Genomic DNA, 24,460 nt, shown 5'->3' with positions numbered 1-24,460 from the left:
TACAACCATCTCCTGAGGGCCACAGTTGTTTTCTGACAAGTATCCAGCTACAGCTACACCACCACAGGACATCAATAGACCAACATGAAAAGGAGGAGGCTCGTGGGGTCCAGAGAAGAGGACACTAACCATTGAAAAGCAAGAGAAGCTTATCAAGTACTCTTTTGGCAGGGGAGCTCCATGCCTCAGGCTAACACAATATTATCCTTATGTGGGCAAAACTTCAACATTCGGCTAACTTAGCCAGCAAATATGTTAAAAAATTTAGTATAAAAGGAGGAAAATCAAACTACAAAGCAAATGGAAACTATGAACAAACAAGAGGGAATATTCTTCACAGAGAACTGTAGAAATTAAACACACATGCAAAAAAAATATTTCCAACCCCCAAATGGATGAATGAAATTAAGAGTTCCTAAATAAAAACTACACATAGCCAATAAGTACTTTATTTATTTATTTATTATGAAGCGCCAAACATGGGCCAAGGAGATGGCTCAACAGTTAAAGGTACTTGTTTGATAAGTCATCTGGCCTGGTTTCAACATCCCAGTCACCACCACATGAAGCCAGATGTGTATGTCTTTGCGAACTCAAGACCATTGTGCACAGACACACATCACATGCATGTACATGCACATGCACACACACATTTAAAGATAAAAAATAAATCCTGTTTACCATTCCAAATAAAGGCAAATTAAAACAATTGTGAGATGCTGTCTTCTCCAGTCAGAATGGTTGTCATCAAGAAATGACAAATGGTGCTCGTTTCGGCAGCACATATACTAAAATTGGAACAATACAGAGAAGATTAGCATGGCCCCTGCTCAAGGATGACACGCAAATTCATGAAGTGTTCCATATTAAAAAAAAAAAAGAGAGACTTCCGGTTAAGATGGCGGCGTAGGTACCACGCAAAAGCAGCCTAGGGGGGAAAAAGACCAAAAAAACTCAGCAAAATACACACTTTTACTAAAAAGTGAGGTGTATAGGAAATTGAGGCGGCAGCGGACAAGTAGAAGAGTTATAGAGCATCCAGAGCCCACACAGGCGGGAAAAGCGGCACCGGCAGCTCGGCCAACACCCGCAGCCGCGGCGCAGCAGAAAGCTGCCAGACTCTCGGCTCGAGCCGCAGGAAAAGCCAGGTACGGGATTTTCCCCTCACACCGCGCAACTCGGGAAACGTGAGGGGAGAGCGGGAGCGAGCAGCGGAGGAGAAGACTGTGAAATAGAAGCACACGTGGAGCAGCGAGACAACCAGAGCAGCCGCGGCTCCCTCCCCTCCCCCACCGCCTGAACCCAGCTCCAGCGAACACAGCAGCGGCCCGGGACCCAGCCACGCCAACTTGGGCTGACGGCGGGACCCAAGCAGGAACAGAGTTCGGCAGCAACTTCAGCGGCTCCAGCACCGGTACCAGCGGCCCCAGCAGCAGCGGACCCAGGAGCGGCAGCGGCGGCAGATCCTGCAGCAGCAGCTTCGGGGGGAGCAGCGGCAGTGGACATGGCAGCGGCAGCTTCAGCAGCGGTGGTGGTTCCGGTGGTGGCAGCTACGGCAGCAGCAGAGGCAGAAGCAGTGGCTCGGTTTGCCCCGTAGGAAAAGCAAGTGCCCAGCTCCAGAAATCAGAACAGCAGCCCGACAACCCAGGCAGCAACTTGACTGAGAACAAAATGACCCAAGGTAACTGGGATTGCACCAGGGAAGGGTCTCACTTGGTCACAAGCTGACTTGGATCCCTCAGCAGACCAGAAATCTAAACCTCTTTATTGATAGAGGATCTGGTCATTATAATAACTACTCTTGCATACATACTCGGGGCTGTTTCTGATTGAATGTGTACAGTGTTTAGTTAAATTTTAGAATCTACCTGTATTTTATTCCACTCAGCCTGCTTGAATACTCCTATAGCAGGGAAACTCAACCCCTAAGAACATCTTTGTAGATACTCTGAGAGTCTTAAGAGCCACACCTAATACCTTAAGGTCCTACCCTGAAAATATATTACATCAAATCAATTGATACAGCTAAGAATACACAGCTAGCTAGAAAATCCAAGCATTAACTTAATCCAAGATGCAAAAATACATACATTATAACACAAGAAACACTAAAAAGCAAGACGATATAAATCCACCTAAACGTATTAATGCATCAGAAATGTCCCCCAGTGAGAAAGAGTTAGAGGAAATGCCTGAGAAAGAGTTCAAAAGAATAATTATAAATATGTTCAAAGAGGTCAAAGAACACATGAAAACAATCAAAGAAGAAATCAAAGAGGAAATCAAAGGAATCAAAGAAGAGGCAGGACACCAATTTAATGAAATAAAGAAGGCAATACAAGACATAAATAGGGAAATAGAAATAATTAAAAAAAACAGTCAGAATTACTAGCAATGAAGAACACAGTTAATGAAATAAAAAACTCTGTAGAAAATCTCACCAGTAGGATGGATGAGGGAGAGGACAGAATATCTAAGCTAGAAGACCAGGTGGCAGACCTAATGCAGTCTAACAAAGAGAAAGACAAACTTATAGAAAAGTATGAGTGGGAATTTCAAGATATTCGGGACACTATGAAAAGATCCAATATAAGAATTCAGGGCATAGTAGAAGGAGAAGAACGCCACTCCAGAGGCATAGTAGGCATCTTCAACAAAATCATAGAGGAAAATTTCCCCCCAAATTGGGAAAGAGGTGCCAATACAGATACAGGAAGCCTTTAGAACCCCAGCCAGACAAAACCCAGAAAGAACCTCTCCTCGCCATATTATAATCAAACTTCCAAACACACAAACCAAAGAAAAAATATTGAAAGCAGTTAGAGAGAAAAATCAAGTTACCTACAAAAGCAAGCCCATCAGGATTACAGCAGATTATTCAACACAAACTTTTAAAGCCAGAAGGGCTTGGAGTGATATATTCCAAGTTCTGAAAGATAACAACTGTCAACCAAGGTTACTTTATCCTGCAAAGTTATCCATTCAAATAGATGGAGAAATAAAGACATTCCATGACAAAAGCAAAAAAAGGTTAAGAAAAAAGGTTAAAGGAGTATTTGAAGACAAAACCAGCTCTACAGAAAATACTTGATAGAATCCTCCATGCTGAAGAAAAGGAAAAGCACACATATAAGGAACCTAGAAAAAACAAGCTATACTGAAATACCAGTTAACAGAAGAGAGCACAGGTAGAACCAGTAACACACACACACACACAAAAATGGCAAACATAAATACACACCTTTCAATAATATCTCTTAATATCAACGGTCTCAATGCCCCAACGAAAAGACATAGATTTGCAGACTGGGTTAAAAAGCAGGATCCTACAGTTTGTTGTCTCCAAGAAACTCACCTTTCTACAAAGGATAGACATTATCTTAGGGTAAAAGGTTGGAAGACAGTGTTTCAAGCAAATGGGCCTAGAAAACAAGCAGGGGTCACTATCCTAATATCAGACAGGGTAGACTTTAGTCCGACGTTAGTCAAGAAAGATAAGGAAGGTCACTTTATATTGATTAAGGGCACACTCCAACAGGAGGACATTACAATCCTAAACATATATGCACCTAACATGGGGGCTCCCAAATTCGTCAAACAAACACTATTAGAACTAAGGTCACAGATAACACCAAACACAGTGGTGGTGGGTGACTTTAACACCCCACTCTCATCAATTGACAGGTCATCCAGGGAAAGAATAAACAGAGAGGCATCTGGACTAAATGAGGTCATAGAAGGAATGGACCTAACAGATATATACAGGACATTTCATCCAAAGGCTGCAGAATATACATTCTTTTCAGCAGCACATGGAACATTCTCTAAAATAGACCATATATTAGGACACAAAGCAAATCGTAACAAATTCAGGAAAATTGAAATAATTCCTTGCATTCTATCTGACCACAATGGAATTAAACTACAAATCAGTAGCAAGAAAGGCTATAGAGCATACACAAAATCATGGAAACTAAACAATACACTACTAAATGATGAGTGGGTCAATGAAGAAATCAAAAAGGAAATCAAAAAATTTATAGAGTCAAATGATAATGAGAACACAACATACCAAAATCTCTGGGACACAATGAAGGCAGTTCTAAGAGGTAAATTTATAGCCTTAAGTGCCTATATTAAGAAATTAGAAAGGTCGCAAGTAAATGACCTAATGCTTCGCCTTAAAGCCTTGGAAAAAGAAGAACAAGGCAAACCAAAAATTAGTAGATGGGAAGAAATAATAAAGATTAGGGCAGAAATTAATGATATAGAAACAAAAAGAACAATCCAAAGAATTAATGAAACAAAGAGTTGGTTCTTTGAAAGGATAAACAAGATTGATAAACCCTTAGCAAATCTGACCAAAAGAAAGAGAGAAGAGACACAAATTAATAAAATCAGAGATTAACAAGGTAACATCACAACAGATTCCAGAGAAATTAAAAAAATCATAGGGACATACTATAAAAGCATATACTCCACAAAGTATGAAAATCTGAAAGAAATGGATGATTTCCTTGATCTATATGACCTACCTAAATTAAATCAAAATGAGATTAATCACTTAAATAGACCTATAACAAACATGGAGATCCGAACAGTTATCAATAATCTCCCAACTAAAAAAAGCCCAGGCCCGGATGGATTCACTGCTGAATTTTACCAGACTTTTAAGGAAGAGCTAACACCATTGCTTCTTAAGCTTTACCAGGAAATAGAAAAAGAAGGAATTCTACCAAACTCCTTCTATGAGGCCAGCATCACCCTGATACCAAAACCAGGCAAAGATAGAACAAAAAAAGAAAATTACAGACCAATCTCCCTCATGAACATAGATGCAAAAATTCTCAACAAAATATTGGCAAACAGAATACAAGAGTATATCAAAAAGATCATTCACCCTGACCAAGTAGGCTTTATCCCAGAGATGCAGGGATGGTTCAACATACGCAAATCTATAAATGTAATACATTACATAAATGGGTTGAAGGACAAAAATCACATGATCATCTCATTAGATGCAGAGAAAGCATTTGACAAAATCCAACATCCCTTCATGATAAAAGTCCTACAGAGACTGGGAATAGAAGGAACATATGTGAATGTAATAAAGGCTATTTATGACAAGCCTACAGCCAACATATTACTAAATGGGGAAAAACTGGAAGCTTTTCCACTAAAATCAGGAAAAAGACAAGGGTGTCCACTGTCCCCACTTCTATTTAATATAGTTTAGGAAGTCTTAGCCATAGCAATAAGGCAAGAGACACACATAAAAGGGATACAAATTGGAAAGGAAGAAATCAAGTTATCATTATTTGCAGATGACATGATTCTATACATAAAGGACCCTAAAGAGTCTACTAGCAAGCTGTTTGAGCTGATCAAATCCTACAGCAATGTAGCAGGATACAAAATAAATACACAGAAATCAGTAGCCTTCATATATGCTAACAACAAACACACAGAGGATGAAATCAGAGAATCACTCCCATTCACAATTGCATCAAAAAAAAAAATAAAATACCTTGGAATAAACCTAACCAAGGAAGTAAAGAATCTATACAATGAGAACTTTTAAACACTCAAGTGAGAAATTGCAGAAGACACTAGAAAGTGGAGAAACATCCCTTGTTCCTGGATTGGAAGAATCAATATTGTGAAAATGGCAATCTTACCTAAAGCAATCTACACATTTAATGCAATCCCTATCAAAATTCCAAAGGCTTTCTTCATGGAAATAGAAAAAACAATCCAAAAATTCATTTTGAATCACAAAAAACCTCGAATATCTAAAATAATACTGAGCAACAAAAAAGAGGCTGGTGGTATCACCATACCTGATTTTACCTTATACTACAGAGCCATAGTAACAAAAACGGCATGGTACTGGCACAAAAACAGACATGTAGATCAATGGAACAGAATAGAGGACCCAGATGTAAGCCCAAGTAGCTATAGCCACCTGATATTCAATAAAAATGCCAAAAATACTCATTGGAGAAGAGACAACCTCTTCAGCAAATGGTGTTTTGAAAACTGGATAAATATCTGCAGAAGGATGAAAATAGATTGTTCTCTCTCACCATGCACAAGAATTAAGACCAAATGGATTAAAGACCTTAACATCAGACCGGAAACTTTGAAATTGCTAGAGGAAAAAGTAGGGGAAACCCTTCAACATATTGGTCTTGGCAAAGACTTTCTGAATACAACCCCAATTGCTCAGGCAATAAAACCACAGATTAACCACTGGGACCTAATGAAATTACAAAGATTTTGCACCGCAAAGGACACAGTGAAAAAAGCAAAGAGGCAACCTACAGAATGGGAAAAAATCTTCGCCAGCTACATATCTGATAGAGGATTAATATCTAGGATATACAAAGAACTCAAAAAGTTAAATAATAAGGAATCAAACAAGCCAATCAAAAAATGGGCTATGGAGCTAAATAGAGAGTTCTCAAAGGAAGAAATACGAATGGCATATAAGCATCTTAAAAAATGTTCTACATCACCAGTCATCAGGGAAATGCAGATTAAAACTACATTGAGATTCCATCTCACTCCTGTCAGATTGGCCGCCATCATGAAAACAAATGATCATAAATGTTGGCGGGGATGTGGAAAAAAAGGAACCCTTCTGCACTGCTGGTGGGAATGCAATCTGGTCCAGCCATTGTGGAAAACAGTGTGGAGGTTCCTAAAGCAGCTAGAGATTGATCTACCATATGACCCAGCTATAGCGCTCCTAGGCATATATCCAAAGGACTCATCTCATTTCCTTAGAAGTACATGCTCAACCATGTTTATTGCTGCTCAATTTATAATAGCTGGGAAATGGAACCAGCCTAGATGTCCCTCAACAGATGAGTGGATAATGAAGATGTCGTACATTTATACAATGGAGTTCTACTCAGCGGTAAAGAAAAATGAAGTTATGAAATTTGCAGAAAAGTGGATGGACCTGGAACGTATTATACTAAGTCAGGTAACCCAGGCCCAGAAAGCCAAGCGCCACATGTTCTCTCTCATATGTGGATCCTAGCTACAGATGACTGGGCTTCTGCGTGAGAATGAAAATTCTTAGTAGCAGAGGCCAGTAAGTTGAAAAGGAGACATAAAGGGTGGAGAAAGGAAGGGAGGAGGATACTTAATAGGTTGATATTGTATATATGTAATTACAATGATTGTAATGGGGAGGTAATATGATGGAGAATGGAATTTCAAACGGGAAAGTGTGGGGGTGGGGAGGGAGGGAATTACCATGGGATATATTTTATAATCATGGAAAATTTTTAATAAAAATTAAAAAAAAAAGAAAGAAATGACAAATGCTCACAATGATTCAAGAAAAGAGAGCTACACATCCACTTTTCTTGGTAGTACAAAGTATTACAGCCATTCTAAAAGCCATTATGACTGTATCTCAAAAAAATTAGGAAAAAGTACTCCCATATTACTCAACGACAAAATTTCTGGGCATGTACCTGAAAGAATCCAAACTCTACTACAGAGATATTCGTATATCCATGTTTACTGCTGTTCTTTTCACAATAACTAAGAACTGGAATCAGCCCAGATGCCTACTGACGTATGAGTAGACCATGAAAATGTGGTACATATACACAATGAGTTTGTATTAGTTTAGGAAAAAATAAAATTTGCAGGAAAATAGACCTGGAAAGATTTATATTTAGTAAAGCAACACATAAAAAATGAAACTGAGTGTTTTTTGATGTGCAGTTTTTAGCTTCTACATACAAATGTGGGCAAAACTATGAAAGCATAACAATAACCAAAGCAAGTATAAAGAAAAGACAAGAAAAAGGGATGAAAGAAAGGGTGATAAAAACATCCATACTATTTGAACAGAAGGGACAGGATAGGAAGGTAAAAGAAAGGGGTTAGAGGAGGACAGAGAAGAGGATGGGGATTAGAACAAACTTAAAGCAAATTTTATCTGAAAATGCTAGAATGGATGAATAATGAAATCTCTGTATGCTAACCAAATAAATTTTAAACAATAGATCAAGCACTGTTAACACTAATAAAACAAAATTTTCTTATCAAGTTAACTGAGAATATTTTTTGATCATGTAATTTTTGTCCATCAATCCATTTATATAATGTATTAAATTCTTTGATTTGTATATGTTGAATCATCCCTGCATCTCTGGGATAAAGCCTACTTGATCAGGGTAAATAGCTTTCTGATATATTCTTGTATTCTGTTTGCCAATATTTTGTTGAGAATTTTTGCATCTATGTTCATGAGGGAGATTGGTCTGTAATTTTCATTTTTTTGTTCTATCTTTGCCTGGTCTTGGTATCTGGGTGATGCTAGTTTCATAGAAGGAGTTTGATAGGATTCCTTCTTTTTCTATTTTATGGAAAAGCTTAAGAGGCACTGGTGCTAGTTCTTCCATGAAGAGCTGGTAAAATTCATAAGTGAATCCACCTGGGCCTGGACTTTTTTTAGTTGGGAGATTTTTGATAACTTCTTGGATCTCCATGCTTGTTATGGGTCTATTTAAGTGATTAATCTCATCTTGATTTAATTTAGGTAGGTTATATAAATCAAGGAAAACATCCATTTCTTTCAGATTTTCATACTTTGTGGAGTATATGCTTTTATAGTATGTCTCTATGATTTTTTGAATTTCTCTAGTAAATGTTGTGATGTTACCTTTCTCATCTCTAATTTTATTAATTTATATCTCTTCTCTCTTTCTTTTGGTCAGATTTGCTAAGGGTTTATCAATTTTGTTTATCCTTTCAAAGGACCAACTCTTTGTTTAATTGATTCTTTGCATTTTTTTTTTGTTTCCATTTCATTAATTTCTGCCCTAATCTTTATTATTTCTTCCCGTCTACTGATTTTTGGTTTGCCTTGTTCTTCTTTTTCCAAGGCTTTAAGGTGAAGCAGTAGGTTGTTTACCTGTGACCTTTCTAATTTCTTAATATAGGCACCTAAAGCTATAAATTTACCTCTTAGGACTTCCTTCATTGTGTCCCAGAGATTTTGGTATGTTGTGTTCTCACTATCATTTGACTCTATCTTTGATTTCCTTCTTGATTTCTTCATTGACCCATTCATCATTTAGTAGTGTGCTGTTTAAGTCCCATGATTTTGTGTATGTTCTATAGCCTTTCTTGCTATTGATTTATAGTTTGATTCCATTGTGGTCAGATAGAATGCAAGGGAGTATTTCAATTTTCCTGTATTTGTTAAGATTTTCCTTGTGTCCTAATATATGATGTATTTTAGAGAATGTTCCATGTGCTGCTCAAAAGAATGTATATTCTGCAGCATTTGGATGAAATGTCCTGTATGTATCTGTTAGGTCTATTCCTCCTATGACCTCATTTAGTCCAGATGCCTCTCTGTTTATTTTTTTGTGGGATGACTTGCCAATTGATGAGAGTAGGGTGTTGAAATCACCCAGAACCACTGTGTTTACTGTTATCTGTGACCTTAGTTATAATAGTGATTGTTTTAAGAATTTGGGGACCCTTATGTTAGGTACATATATATTTAGGATTGTAATATCCTGCTGTTGGTGGGTGCCTTTAATTAATATAAATTAGCCTTCCTTATCTTTCTTAACTAATGTTGGACTGAAGTCTACTTTATCAGATATTAGGATAGCAACCCTTGCATGTTTTCTATGTCCATTTGCTTGAAACCTTTCACCTTCAGATAGTGTCTATCATTTGTAGAAAGGTGGGTTTCTTTCTTTTTTTATTAATTAGTTTTGTACTCAGAGAATACAGTCAGTTTGGTACCATTATTAAGCTCATCCATGACCTACCCCCTCCCCTTGACCCATCCTTGTTGAGGTATATGAGTCATGCATTCTGGAGTTAGCCCACAGTTATGGGTAGGATAAATGTCTCTGCATATCATGACCCAACATGTGGCTTTGACATTCTCTCAGCCCCCTCTTCCACAAAATTTCCCTAAGCTATGTTAGGTTCAGACTTGGCCTGCCTCAATGATGAGGTGTTGGGGGACTTTGGGTCTCTGGATTTCTGATTTGGTAGGTGTTGATTTTTCACTGTGTTGATCTCCTTCACCATTGTTCAGGTACCCAGTTCACCAATAAAATAGCACCTTGCTTCTTTCACCAATTTTCCTTAGTTTCAGCCTGGGCCCTTTTGAGATATGATGGGATGGCTCTCTCCTTAGCATCTATGTCTGCATGAAGAAGAGAAGCAGATTCTCCAACAGAGAGTAGGTTAGTAACACAAAGAGAGATAACCCTTACTTTTTTATAGAGAATTTAATAGGTGTAGGCCCTCTTGTAGCCCACGATTGGTGGTACCTTGAGAGTGGAGAGCGGGTTTATGTTTGGATATGGTTCTGACTTGTTTCCCAGCTCCAGCTATGGGTCCCATACCACTGAGGGGATCAGTTAGCCAAATCAAGAGTAGTCGATTTCCCTTCATGACGATGTACCACTATTGCACTTGTGTGAGCATCACAACAGGTTATTTGCTGCTAAGAAGGTTAGACCATGAGTTACTTGGACAGATATTAGTTGTTTTCCCTCAGTCACCCATGTAGCACCTTCTGGCACCAGACATGCTGACTCTTTGGGGACTGACTCTCTTCCAGCTTCTCCATGCCATTCCATTTTACATGTCAACCATGAAAGGTGTCTTCAGCAGTAGGGTCTTGCCACTAACCTTTGCTGCATCATCAAGTACTCTGACAGAGATCTGTCTTTCTTTTGGGAAACCTTGTAGGTCTCTCTGATCAAAAGCTCATTGTGGATGATAGATACATGCTGGTACTGGGAGTTACAGGTCAGTGCCCCTAAGAAAAGGAAGAAAAAGATAACTAATATAAAAGAGTCACAGAGAAGAAAGAGAGAGGGAGAGAAGCTGTAGAAGATTAAGTTCAATCTTCATCATACACTCTCTAGTGTCTTGTGGCTCAGGTGTTCCCTCTAAGGGCCTGGTGATTGCTCAGCCATTTGGTCTTCCTTTTAGGATGTGGAATTTTATGGTACCATTGCCTTTGGGGTCTAGATTTTGTTTCACAACCCCTCTGTTGCCCTCCTCTCCCTCCCTGACCCTCCTACTAGTCCACTCAACTCCTATTGGATCAAAGACCTCAATATAAGACCAAAAACTCAACTACTACTGAAAGAAAATATAGGAAGTACTTTCCATGATATAGGAATGGAAAAAGACTTCCTGAACAAAACCTCAGTAGCTCACAATCTTAAACAGTTACTCAACCAATGGGATCACATGAAGCTGAAGAGTTTCTTTACAGACAACAAGGAGGTTAAGATTTCTGGTCTGTTAAGGGTTCCAAGTCAGCTTGTGACCAGGTGAGTCACTTTCCTAATGTATGACAGAAGAGGAAACAAAGCCACTATAAATCAAGAAGCAACAAATAACAAGCCCAAAATACAGCTTATTTAAGAATGGTAAATCTGTCCATCCATCAGATTTAGCATATAATTTATGCTGACACGGAAGGTGCAAATATCATTTCTGGTTCAGGCCTATATAGCAGGTTTATTACGGGGGTATTGACCTGGTGCAATCCCAGTTACCTTTGGGATGACTTTGGTCTCAAATAGCTGTGCTCTTGCTTGTGTCCCTCTGTAGTGTGCTGTTGGTTCAAGTAGATGTGGCCTGGTCCCTGGACTGCTGCTGTGTTCACAGGAGCTGGGCACTGGTAGTGGGGAGGGCAGGCTGCCTATGCTGCTCTTGCTCTCTCACTGTTCCACGTGCTCTTCTACCTTATGATCTGCTCCTCCGTTGTTCACTGCCATTCTCTCTTTACATTTCTTGAGTTTGCAGAGAGCTCTGGTGTGAGTGGAAAATCCCTTCATCTGGTTTTTCCTGTAGCTCAAGCTGAGCCTGGCAGCTGGCTGGTCAGCCGCCACTGCTGAGGTCTCGAGTACCTGCCGGAACCACTTCTGCAGGCCTATGTGGGCTTTGGATGCTCTGGATCTCTACTACTTCTCTTCTGCCACCTCACTTTTTAGTAAAAGTATGTATTTTACTGTTTTTTTTTTTTTGGCTTTTCCCCCCAGGCTGCTTTGGTGTGGTATCTGCACTTCCATCTTAACCGGAATAGGGGATATTTCTTAAAAGAATGAAACAGTGGCAGCATTTCGTAACACAATGTTGATAAACTAGAAAGTCATACTTAAAAAAAAAAAAAAAACTCAGATTTGTCTAACATAATTTAAAATTTAGTTCCAAAGAGGATGGAAACAGCCTCAGAGAAGTCATACTTGAAGAATTGGACAGAAAGTCTATAGAATGAACCTCACACTGACAGGCTAATGTGCTTCTTTGTTTTAGAATTTTCCCCAGCTTATGAGACAGTTTCATTGGAAATGAACAATAACTGGATGTAATGTCTGGCATTTTTAATACATTTCTGCCAGTGGTTTTGTTTATTAGTCCTTTTTTTCTTGGGATTGGTGTTTCATGCATGTTTCAAGTCCTACCCTGGGGAACTGTCAGCTCTGAGATGCATTTTTGTGATCTCATCTTATTATCAAGAACATCATCACAAACATGGTTTCTGTGTCCTGTAGATGTGCTCTGACAGGCTGGAGAGATAATACAAACCATTACTTCCTCTTAAATCTTTACACAATATTTATTGTCTTCTTTACTTGATAGGTGAGGCTATGAAGCTAAAAATGTTACTTAATATATTGAAGGTAACTTTTAAAATTGTTTTCTTTGAGATAAAATCAAGCATAAACTATGATTTTAACTTTCTAAGTGTTCAATTCAGTGGTGTCAACTATGTATTCAAAATGTTATGTAACAACACAGCATTTTTTTTTTTTATCATTTCAAATACCAAGTCTGTGTATTTCATTGGAACTCCTGTCCCTCCCTCCCCAAAGTCATATACACCTCCGTCCTACTTTCTGTGTTTGTGATATGGCTCCTTCTAGGTTATTGGTATCAGTGTCAATACAGTGTCAGTCCTTCTGTATCCATCTTACTTCCCTTACAGGATACTTTTCGTGGTTAGGTTTTAGAGATCCACTACTCCTTTTAGATTAACTATGTGTGACAAAATACTTATAGATATCCAAGTATATGTATTCAAGTACATGTGATAAATTATTTTATTTTTTAACAAACATATTCTTAATTTTTGCCCAACATATGAAAAATACCTTGGATCCAAGGAATAGAATATTTTACAAGTTTACTACCATTTGATTGAGGGTTCTGTAGTGACATTGATAGCCAAGGAGATACGTTTATCAAGTTTCTTTATAAAAAAAATTGTATTGGGTTCTGTGTGTGGTGTGCATGCTTAAGTATGCATATTCATGTGTGTGTGAAAATATGTCTATTAGTGCATGTGTGTGTGTGTGTGTGTGTGTGTGTGTATATATACACTGAGTGTTCATATCAAAGCCCAGAAGATGATGTTCAGTGTTGTAGTAGTCAGCTCCAACATTGCTGGCATGAACCTCCAGACCAGACACAGTTGAAGGAGAAAAGGGGTGGCATTTATTTGAAGTTTACAGATCCAAGAGAAGTTCCCTAATGGAAGAAAAAATTGTCCAACTTTCACAGGCCAACTCAGAGAGAAAAAAGTCACCACCAGAACCAGAAGTAAGCACACTTTAGGAATGCTAGGCAAAACTCAAGCACTTTACATATTTTAGGCTAGTATATGTTAGGACCCTAGGGTCTGTCCACAGTGACATCTCCTCCAGACAGATGGAGATCTCAGAAATTTTAATAACTCTTTAATCTAATTGGGGGACTTCTATTCTAAGTACTACATTCCATTTCTGGCCCTCACTAGATTCATAACCACCTCACATTGTAAATTGTATTTAGTCTAAATTCAAATGTCCTCATAATCTTTACCAAATTGAGATAGATTTAAAATCCTAAGACACAGCTGAGATTTAAGATTTCCTCTTAGCTGGGAGTCTTACAAATTCAAAGCAGTTTGTATAATTTTAACATATGAAGGTACAGAGCAAACATGTTCAACTTCTATAAGGCATAGCAAGGAAAGACTGGAACAATATAAACACAATGGCCATCAAGCAAACATCAAACTTTTGCAGCTCAAATCCAATGTAACCAGTGACAGGATTTTCCAATTCTGCCTTGCTTGCTGGGCTGAGTATCCAAGGAAAACTTTCATCCTTAGCCAATAGCATCCAGAGTAGCCATTGACTAGTTCTGGTATATCAAAAACATATTTAGGAGCTGGAGAGATGGCTTAGAGGTTCAGGTGCTTGCCTAAAAAGCCCAAGGACCCAGATTCAATTCCCCAGGACCCACATAATCCAGATGCACAAGTGGGTACACAAATCTGGAGTGAGTTTACAGTAGCTGGAGGCCCTGGCATACCTATTCTCTCTCTCTCTCTCTCTCTCTCTCTCTCTCTCTCTCTCTCTCTCTCTCTCTCTCCCTGCCTATTTCTCTCTTTCAACTAAATAAATGAATAAAAATAAAATATTACAAAATCTTTGGGTCTCCATGAAAACCAGTGGTCATCTTCCAGTGACTTGGTCAGCCTATGGGAATCGTAACACCCAGATCCATTCTGTATCTCAGGGTAGCTTCTGGAACTGTGTACATTTCACTCACTCCAAGCATTTTTCATGCTTGAAAAAGCAATACCAGGTGTGCAGAACACAGCCATATTCTTAATTCAGGGATGTTGAAATAAATTGTGACACTGAAAAGCAGTTCCTTTTTTTAAGATCTCCTTTCAAAAAGAGTGCATTCCTACCATTCAGTCTTTTTGGGGTGGGATCACGTCAAGTATTCTTTCTATTGATTTAATGTAAAATATTTGAGCCATCTTCCTTAAGATTGCTAATGTGTTTGACAATAGTAACTTCAGTGACCTAAAACCAGTCTCTGTGCCAGTACATTTCAAACTTGCTTGATTTTTTCCCAACTTAAAATGTCTCCATCCCACTTTGCACAGAGATATTGCCTCTTCTCCAAAACTGACAGCTGTTCTCATAATGAATGACCCACTAGTCCCATGGGCTTGACCAGTGTCCCCAACGAGGAATGAATCATTTACAAAGGGTCAGGGAGGAGGGAAAGGATGGTACCAACATGTATTCTTTACATACTAAATATGTCCCATCTAATAAAAATAACTTTATAAAGAAGAAGAAATTTGACTTAGGTTATAAAGGATAGCCACATGCTCATTTTTACTTTGTACACTTTGGAATGCTTGTTCAATATTAAAAGACAATACAAAAAGAATAACATCTTGGTTAGGGGCTGTGTATATGTTTCCATGGGTAAAGTTCATGCCATGCAAACTTGTGGACCTGAGTTCAGATCACCAACACCAACATATAAGCCTGGTACAGCAGCACACATCTGCAATTCCATCTTAGGTGAGGCAGAGACAGGGGCATCCTTGGGGTTTCTGCCTACCTATTCTAGCCAAATTGCTGATTTCTGGGTTCAGTGAGAGTCGGTGTTGCAAAAAATAAAGGTGGAGAATGAGGAGAAAATAAAAATCTCTCAGTCCCATGTCTTTAGCCAATCATATCAGTTCATTACAAATTTAACCTGTTCAAACTCTCTGGGCCTGTGCAGTAGAATGCAGCCAGTCCTTATGCCAGTACCTCAGTTCAAACAAGGTTTACTTTTTTAAATTTAATTTATGATTATTATTATTATTATTTTACTAATTAGTTTTTTACTCAGTGAATACAGTTAAGTTGGTACCATTGTTAGGCTCATCCATGTACTACTCCCTCCTCCTGGCCTCTACTTGTTGAGGTATATGAGTCATGCATTGTGGAGTTAGCCCCTAGCTTTGTGTAGGAAAAATGTCTCTGCATATCATGACCCAACATGTGGCTCTGACATTCTTTCCGCCCTCTCTTCCATGAAATTTCCCTGAGCCATGTTGGGTTCATTTTTGGTCTGCTTCAGTGATCAGGTGTTGGGGGCCTCTGGGTCTCTGGATATCTGATATGGTAGGAGTTGACTGTTCTCCCAACAAGGTTTTTTGCAGTCTTTCCTTCCCCTTAGAAAGTTCATAAGACAAGTCTCTAAATACAGTTTTTTGTACACTTAGCATTTTTAAACTTTCTTCAGAATAGTCCATGATACTTGGTTTACTACTAAGGAAGGTGTCTTCAAAGGCAAGCATGAAGTTTCTCATTCCTCATGAAACTCTCATCAGAATAGACCATAATACTTGGCTTACTACTAAGGAAGGTGTCTTCAGCCACAAGCACCAATTTTCTCAATCCTCCAACACACAAGATCCATATAAAGAAAATCCACATGGTCAGATTCATCATGTAGCAACTCTACCACAGTCCTGGTACCAGTCTATAGTAGTATCTTCAGCATCATTGGGATGAACCTCTAGTTCAGACACAGTTTATGAAGAAAGGAACTGGCATGTATTTAGAGCTTACTGAGCCAGAGGACGTTCCATAATGACAGAAAAAAATTGGCCCACTTTCACAGGCCCCTGCAGAAAGAGAATTAACCAAAGTAAGAACCCAATAAAAGTAGGAATGCTCCAATTGCATAACCATATCTGACTAACCAGATCAGTAACTAACAACTTTGCTTTATCATTTATTTTCTCTTCTTGCCATATCTGCATTCTATTGTTTTCTCTACATTTGCTTCCAAAACCATTTAAGACTTAAATCTTTGCTCAAACTATTTTAATATGTTATGAAAGACTAATCATATCTGATATGATACTGTTATGTAGTTCATAGTAAACAATCAATTTCTACCAACCTATCCAATGATGTCTTCAACAATTATATTTTCACAGTCTGTAGTCAATTTTAGAATCCTTCATTGTAATGAAATATCAGTTTAGTGTTCTTCAATATGGCACATTTTCTGTGCAGGCTATCTTTGAATTCCATGACCTTTACACTTTGAAGAATGCAGGCTTGTTATTTTTTCAAATTTCTTACAAATAAGATTGATCTCATTTTTCCGTTTGAATTTAGAATGTGCACTTTTGCCAGGAATAGCTCACCTTTCATAAGCACACAGTCTAGTGTTTGCTATTATCTTTGCTGGCTAACCAATGTATTCAAATTCTATGGTCCATTCTCTTCTACTATATTCATTTTGTATAAGGTCCATCTTAAATAAAAAATGCAACCACAACAGGCAGCTCTTGAGAACTTTAAGTCATTATTTTAATTTTAAATTGAATACATTTAAATTATTAAATAATAATAATGCAAAAGCAGATTTTACATTCAGTTATTAGAAAGGATTACAACTTAAGTATGCAAATCTGTATTTAGCCACAATCTTTGTTAACTCTACATACAAACAGAGAAAGTGGGATCAACACTGTGTTTGGAAGACTAAATCAAAGAAAGATATAGTAAAGCAATTTTAAAAATTCTGCTTTAATTTACTTTAGGCAAGTGTTTCACAGGGAATGTAAAATATCATGGGATATTCATAATGTCATGGGACATCTCCCTCAGAAAGTATTAATGCCAGAATATAGGAGTGGGTAGGTCTCAAAGATTGGAATGCCAATCAAAAGAGGGATTGCAGGCTGGAGAGATGGCTTAGCTGTTAAGCGCTTGCCTGTGGAGCCTAAGGACCCTGGATTGAGGCTCAATTCCCCGGGACCCACGTTAGCCAGATGCAAAAGGGGGCACACACATCTGGAGTTCGTTTGTAGTGGCTGGAAGCCCTGGCGTGCCCATTCTCTCTCTCTCTCTCTCTCTCTCTCTCTCTCTCTCTCTCTCTCTCTCTCTCTCTCTCCCTTTTTCTCTCTGTCTGTCACTCTCAAACAAATAAATAAAAATACACAAAATTTTTAAAAAGAGAGATTGCTATAAATCAAGACCACCTCATATATTAGGCCTCTCCAGGACATACCCATTCATAGCTCTTGTACATATCTCTGCCATGTGATGTCATTTCCTTCATGCAGGCACAGCAGCAGGCACTTACTATTGCAATCACCTGACTTGAATTCACATGCCTCCAGTACTTAGAATTAAATAGACCTTTCTTTCTAAATTACTCAGCTTCAAGTATATTGTGGTAGCCACATGAAATGAACTAAAATTTCTAATATTTTATATATAGGAATGCTGATATTCAGGAGAGACTGAGTTAAATCAAGTGAAAAATGATCTTCATCACATTCATTCCTTTTTGTTTGTTTTAGTGTTATTCATGTTCAAACATTTACAGCTCCCTCTGTGGTTTACACTGGATTCCTGTGAACACTTAAGAATGTGTAGCCACACTCTTGCAGACAGAAAATACTGGCAAAAATGTTAACATGGAAGAATGTGCAGCCTGACAAAGGTGTTCAAAATAAGACATTAAGTCATAGGAATGGCACGGTAATTTGGTCCATTTATAATCCTCTCTACCAAAATATAGGCTGGATGACCTACAAAGATATTTATCTCCAAAGGGTGGGAATCCATGACCCATATGGGGTCAGAATATTTATCATGATCACACGGTTTGTATTCTTCCTTTTATTAATCTGTTTTATCACATTTACTGAACAATACTTTGAGAACAATACTGGCAATATTCTGTTGAATTTTATGAAGGTGGGGCTTCATTTAAAATTGACTGCATTTACCAAGGTTTATCTCTCATCTTCTTTATGAGCACATACCCAGAAAAGATTAATTCAGGGGCCATGCACATCATGAATGTAGTTTGCAGCATCTCATCTGTTGGGAGCTTACCATGGAACAAAAAATAAGAAATGAGAGAGCCAGCAGACTACTAATTCCTTCTCCCTCTCTATGTCTTATCACACAAAATGTAAAAACAGTATCTACCACATAGTGTTGACACTATGACTTTTTTTGTACAAGCACATCAGAAGTATTATAAGGAACTAAAACTTTAGAAACCATGAACCAAACTAAATCCCTGAGTTTTTACATGTTTGCAATAGGAATATGGACAAATGTGGAGATTTAAGGCAGAGAATCCCTAGAATGTCATAACCAGTACTAGATATCGATTTTGGTAAGAGCTCAGATGACAATGATACTGACTGATATGCAAACAATAGAGACTGCATTCATGAGGTTTCAGAGGAGACCAGGAACCCTGTTGGGAACTGGACTTGGGGAGGCATTCATGTTACATTCTTCTGTCAAAGAGATTAAAATGTAATGGATTAAAGTAATTAAATAAATTTAAAAAGCAATATGGCATGCGGGATAGGCATAGTTGTTATTTACTACTTATTGGTAAGTTTATTCTGAAAATATGTATCCAATAGCAGACCAAAAATGCTTTTAAACCTAGAAATGGAGCGACCTGCAAGTTGTGCCCAAAGAAAGTGAGGTTGTTAAAGAGATTAGAATCATTAAAGAAAAATCAAACATTTTGCAATGGGATAATGGGAAGTATGCCTTAACTGCATTACCTCTTAGGAATTTCACTGTTCCCCATCATTGGCTCCAAGGGAGAAAATTATAAGCTCACTTTTTTGAAAGACTTTCCATTGAGAAGAGAGCCACTGGTTTCTTTGAATGCACAGACGTATCTAGGGAAGTGTACTTGAGAGTCCAGCTGCCCAGACACTTAGAGACTGCTACATTATGGCCCTATGGTGTCTCACTGTTTATTTAATAGTTGGAAGATCTTGCTATTATATTGCTATCCTGAATTAAAAGAAAAAAAGCCACAAAGTCTTGGGGGTTTACCAGGAACTTAGAGAGTGCTACATTGTGGCCCCATGAAGACTCATTATTTATTAGGCAGTTGGAAGACCTTGTTATATTGTATTGCTATCATGAATTCAGAATCCATCCACAAGCAATTTGGAGTATTGTGGGATTCCTTGCATTGAGTCTTCTGAAAAAAATGATGTGTTAGGTTATAAGGGAAAAGCATACACTGAGTAGAGATCTTAAAATGTTGAAAATACTAGGAACATAGGAAGCACAAACTAAGTTGAGCCATTTGCAAAGGGTCAAATCAGTAAGGATGTACTGGGGAGGCTTCCCATGCCCTTTGAAGCATCTACCATCCATCATATACCACAGATTTCTGGGTCTGAGTGGACACTTTGAACTTGGGCATTTGAATATTGTTTAAATTATTCAGACAAGCAAGGGAGCTGTTTTCTTGCTGAACCAGGTACAGGCACAAGAGTGAAGGAGATCAACACAGAGAAAAATCACCTACCAAATCAGAGATCCAGAGACCCAGAGGCCCCCAACACCTCATCACTGAAGCAGACCAAAAATGAACCCAATATGGCTGAGGGGAATTTTGTGGAAGAGGGGGCAGAAAGAATGTCAGAGCTACATGTTGGGTCATGACATGATATGAATGTATGAGCCATATATCTCAACAAGGAGGGGCCAAGGGAGGGGGTAGGTCATGGATGAGCCTAATAATGGTAAATGACTGTATTCCCTGAGTACAAAACTAATTAAAAAAATAAAAATATTTTTTAAAAGTTGTAAGAAAAAAAAAACCCAAAAAAGAAAAAAAAAGGGGGGGGGGAGATGAGAAAGCCAACAGAGCCAAGATAGTGTCTCTCTTTCTCTTATCTCTCTCTCTCTCTCCCCATGTGTGGGTGAGTGTGTGTGTGTGTGTGTGTGTGTGTGTGTGTGTGTGTGTGTGGTTGTAATCTGCCTGATACAAAATGAAAAATAGCCTGTCACATGTTCCCACCAGCATGATATTATCCCCAAATGCACAGGGCCACACAACCATGGACTAAACCTTCTGAAATGTTAGATAAAATAAATCTTCCCTGAAGTTGCCTAATTCAGATATGTTTTGTCACTGGGATTGAAAGAAACTACCACTGATTTCTTACCAATTAACTGGCAAGGGTCCTTCAGTTCTACCTATCCGGTAATTACAGGTAGACTAAGGTATGTTCTTCCACTGTTGGCAAAACCAGGCTCTTGAGTGCTCAAGACATAGTGGCTGCACCGGTGGCCTGTACATAACTCTAAGACCTAAAAATTTGGGGTATATGACTCCAGGCTGTAGAAACTGGTGACTTATGACAGTCACATTGGAGACATCACTTTTGAATGTAGCCACCACTGTGCCTTACAAATTTATTCAGTTTTTAAATTTTTAATTATTTATTTATTTGAGAAAGAGGGAGAAGGAAAGAGGGAGAGAGAGAGAGAAAATGGACACACCAGAGACTCCAGATGCATGTGCTCCCTTTCCCCCTTGTGCATCTGGCTTACTTGGGTCCTGGAGAATTGATCCAGGGTTCTGTGGCTTTGCAGGCAAACACCTTAACTGCTAAGCCATCTCTCCAATCCCGAAATTTATTGTTTATTATTAGTATCTCACATGATTCCACTACAAGTCATTTAGTTCTATAGTAAGGAGGTTATTGGGCTGGAGGAATAGCTTAGTGGTTAAGGTATTTGCCTACAAAGCCTAAGGACCTATAGGTTCAATTCCCTAGGGCATATGTTAGCCAGTTACACAAGGTGCACATTCATCTGGAGTCCCTGGTGTGCCCATTCTCTCTCTCTCTCTCCCTCTTTCTCTGTGAGATAAATAAATAAATAAAAATCTAAAACAGAGGTTGCTAAATTTTTGCACTATAGATATGGAGAGGCCTAGATCAGAAGTCATGTTCTGTCACTTTCTACCTGCTTGGTATTTAGGTACATTACTTAAAAATGTGCACCACATTTTTCTTCATGTATGGTGCACAAAATCGTGGGCTGGGCTGCATATTTTAGAAGAAAGTACAAGTAAATATAATTCTAGTACAATAGTAAGTACGTAAGTGATTCTAACACATGCTATTAGTTAACAATATCCCATATAATTATTATTAAAGTGAATATAGCATCCTTCATGACTACTGTTTCTCTAAATCATCATTAAAATTTAATCAGCAGCAACACCTATTATCATAATTTTACCAGTATACAGATACATGTCATCTAAGAAACCCACAATCTCTTAGCAACACATCCTTTCTAATTCTCTTTTATTTTGAAATTTAGTCAGATGTAATGCTGGATCTTTGAACATCAGCTTACAATAATCAGGTAACAGGATAAGTGGCTGGATTCAACAAGGACCTAATGCCTTTGACTTCAAAATGTGTAAAACACAAGGATTCTTAGGCTAAAATTAATGCTGAGTGTGTCTGAAAATACAGACTCAAAACACTCAGCACTGTGGAGAAGTATGTCTCAGGGCTTACACGCTAATTAAAATTCTTCTTAAATATATGTCCAAAATTACTATATTTAAGCTGAATTCATTTGAAATGAAGAAGCACAATTCTTTGTTTAACCAAAGCTCACTGTTGCATTTTCTCTAAGAAAAATCCATAATGTGATGGATGTCTTTAAAATGAATTCCCTGGATTTTATTAAGGTAGTAAATGTAACAATATAAATGACAGTAGATTTTCTAAGAGAAAGGTTTTCTTTTTCTTTCATACAACGATACCAGATGAGGTATACATATTTCTTGGAGTTTGTATGAAAAAGCAAAAACTGGAAACATAACTCCTAGAGTGTATCTTATTTATACAGATGCTGGTTCTTTCTACCAGCATTCTGTTTGACAGGAATTCAGCCATGCTTGAATAAGATTGGTTTTTAATTAAACATTGTGAGTTCCTCAGCAAGTAAAAATGATGTAATAGCACTATATTTATATTAAGGCATCCATTTTACCTCTAAAACTTGCTGTTTGTGATGAGCTATTTGTGCTAAGCATGCCATTGAGGTTAAACAATAGATATTACAATATATTTTGCATAGATATTCAATACTAGCAATAGTTTTCCAGAGCACACAGGGCTGTTAGGAATTCATATTCATGATAGCCGTTCAAGCACTAAATTTCAAATCCTTGACCATTAACAGACTGTAATTGATATAACCTTATTAAAAGACAACTCTAGAAAGAAGCAAATTTTCAGGTCTCAGGAGATACATAATACATGTGTTATGATCTTACACTAATCCCTTTACTATGAGTCTAATTTGGGTATGTAATGTCTATTTATTAATTATAGCTTTTATAATATTAATGAAAATATATGAAGGCTGTATTTTCCTTTTACAATAGTAATAATATAATAATTATTAGTTTTGGTTTCTAAGAAACCTACTGGTCCTTAAGTACAAAATTATAACAAAATATAGCATAACATTTTTTAAATTAGTGTTTAATTAAAGCAGTTATGGTTATCACTGAATTTAATAAATAAATTGGTAGGTGGAGTGACCATAAGACTCATTTTACCTAAGGGAATTTCTCTACAGTTTCTCTCCCTGGTGGCCTTGTGCCTCATTTAATGTTTACAGGAAATTTGAGAAGTAATCACATCTAAAGTTAAAATTTCCTATTTGTATTTCTCAGATGCTTTCTTAGGAAACATAATTAATCACTTTTCCCATCATAATTCATCAGTCATCTACCATTTAACTTCAGCCAAAGGAAGTCTATAATATTCCCTATTGTTCTCCTGCCTGCCTTCTTCTCCATTGCCTGCATATTTTCTCATCTTCCTCACTGTGATTTACATGATACTTAAGTTTGCTATGCAGGAAGTGTCAAGTGTAAGCTTGGTAAGGTTGCAGCAGCTGAGAGGAAACATCCCCAACAGTATGAACCAAATCAGACATTTTCACTTTGAACAATGATCCTGGAAAATTTATCACTAAAAGATTACACAATTGTTGCAAACAGATTTTTCAGATACTCAGCATAAGTTTAATGATCATTGGCTTCTGTTTTTTCTTGGAACATACTCTATTCTATGCAGTATTGTGTAGCATTATTGCTATTGGTAGAGATAATGTCAATTTCAAACATCATCTCAATGAATTCTTTTCTTCCATACCTCATCAGGGCAAAGTCTTCTTTTAAACTTTTTTAACTACAAAGTCAACTTTTCATCTTACTAAAGGAAGATAATTTGAATATTTTTTTCTTTTTTTTTTAATATAGAGACTGACATTAGCTCAGACTAGTCTGAAACTCACTCTATAGCTGTAGGATCACCTCAAACTCAAAGTAATTTTCCTACCTCAGCCTCCCAAGTATTAGGATTAAAGCTGTGTGCTGCTATGCCCAGCCATCAACATTCACTTTTGAGAAGGTTTTATTTTTATGAACTCAAAGTTAACATAATCCTTAAAAGGGACATACCTCAATATGTTACCAATGGATTCAATGTTACATTTAATTTTTCAAAAGTACATCTTGTCATTTGTTCAAAGGTAATAAGTCAATCCTGATATTCCACTGTACATCCATTCTCACCCTTTTACTAATTAATTACATTTATTTGATTATTTATTTATTTATTGGTTTTTCTGAGATAGGGTCTCGATCTAACCTTTGCTGACCTGAAATTTGCTATGTAGTCTCAGGCTGACGGTGAACTCACAGCAATCCTCCTACCTTTGCCTCCTAAGTGCTGGGAATAAAGGTGTGTGCACCAACA

General features: G+C 37.7%; 1 non-coding gene across 1 annotated transcript; it reads left to right on the top strand.

The window, feature by feature from the left end:
- Positions 1-764: 764 nt before the first annotated feature.
- Positions 765-871, top strand: LOC123459635. Its single transcript, XR_006636394.1, has one exon. It is a non-coding gene; the product is annotated as a U6 spliceosomal RNA (small nuclear RNA).
- The last annotated feature ends 23,589 nt before the right edge of the window (positions 872-24,460 follow it).

The sequence above is a fragment of the Jaculus jaculus genome, chromosome 3 (assembly GCF_020740685.1).
Source record: "Jaculus jaculus isolate mJacJac1 chromosome 3, mJacJac1.mat.Y.cur, whole genome shotgun sequence".
Taxonomy (NCBI): domain Eukaryota; kingdom Metazoa; phylum Chordata; class Mammalia; order Rodentia; family Dipodidae; genus Jaculus; species Jaculus jaculus.
The sequence above is the reverse complement of the archived record's forward strand: the minus strand, read 5'-3'. Positions and strand labels throughout refer to the sequence as shown.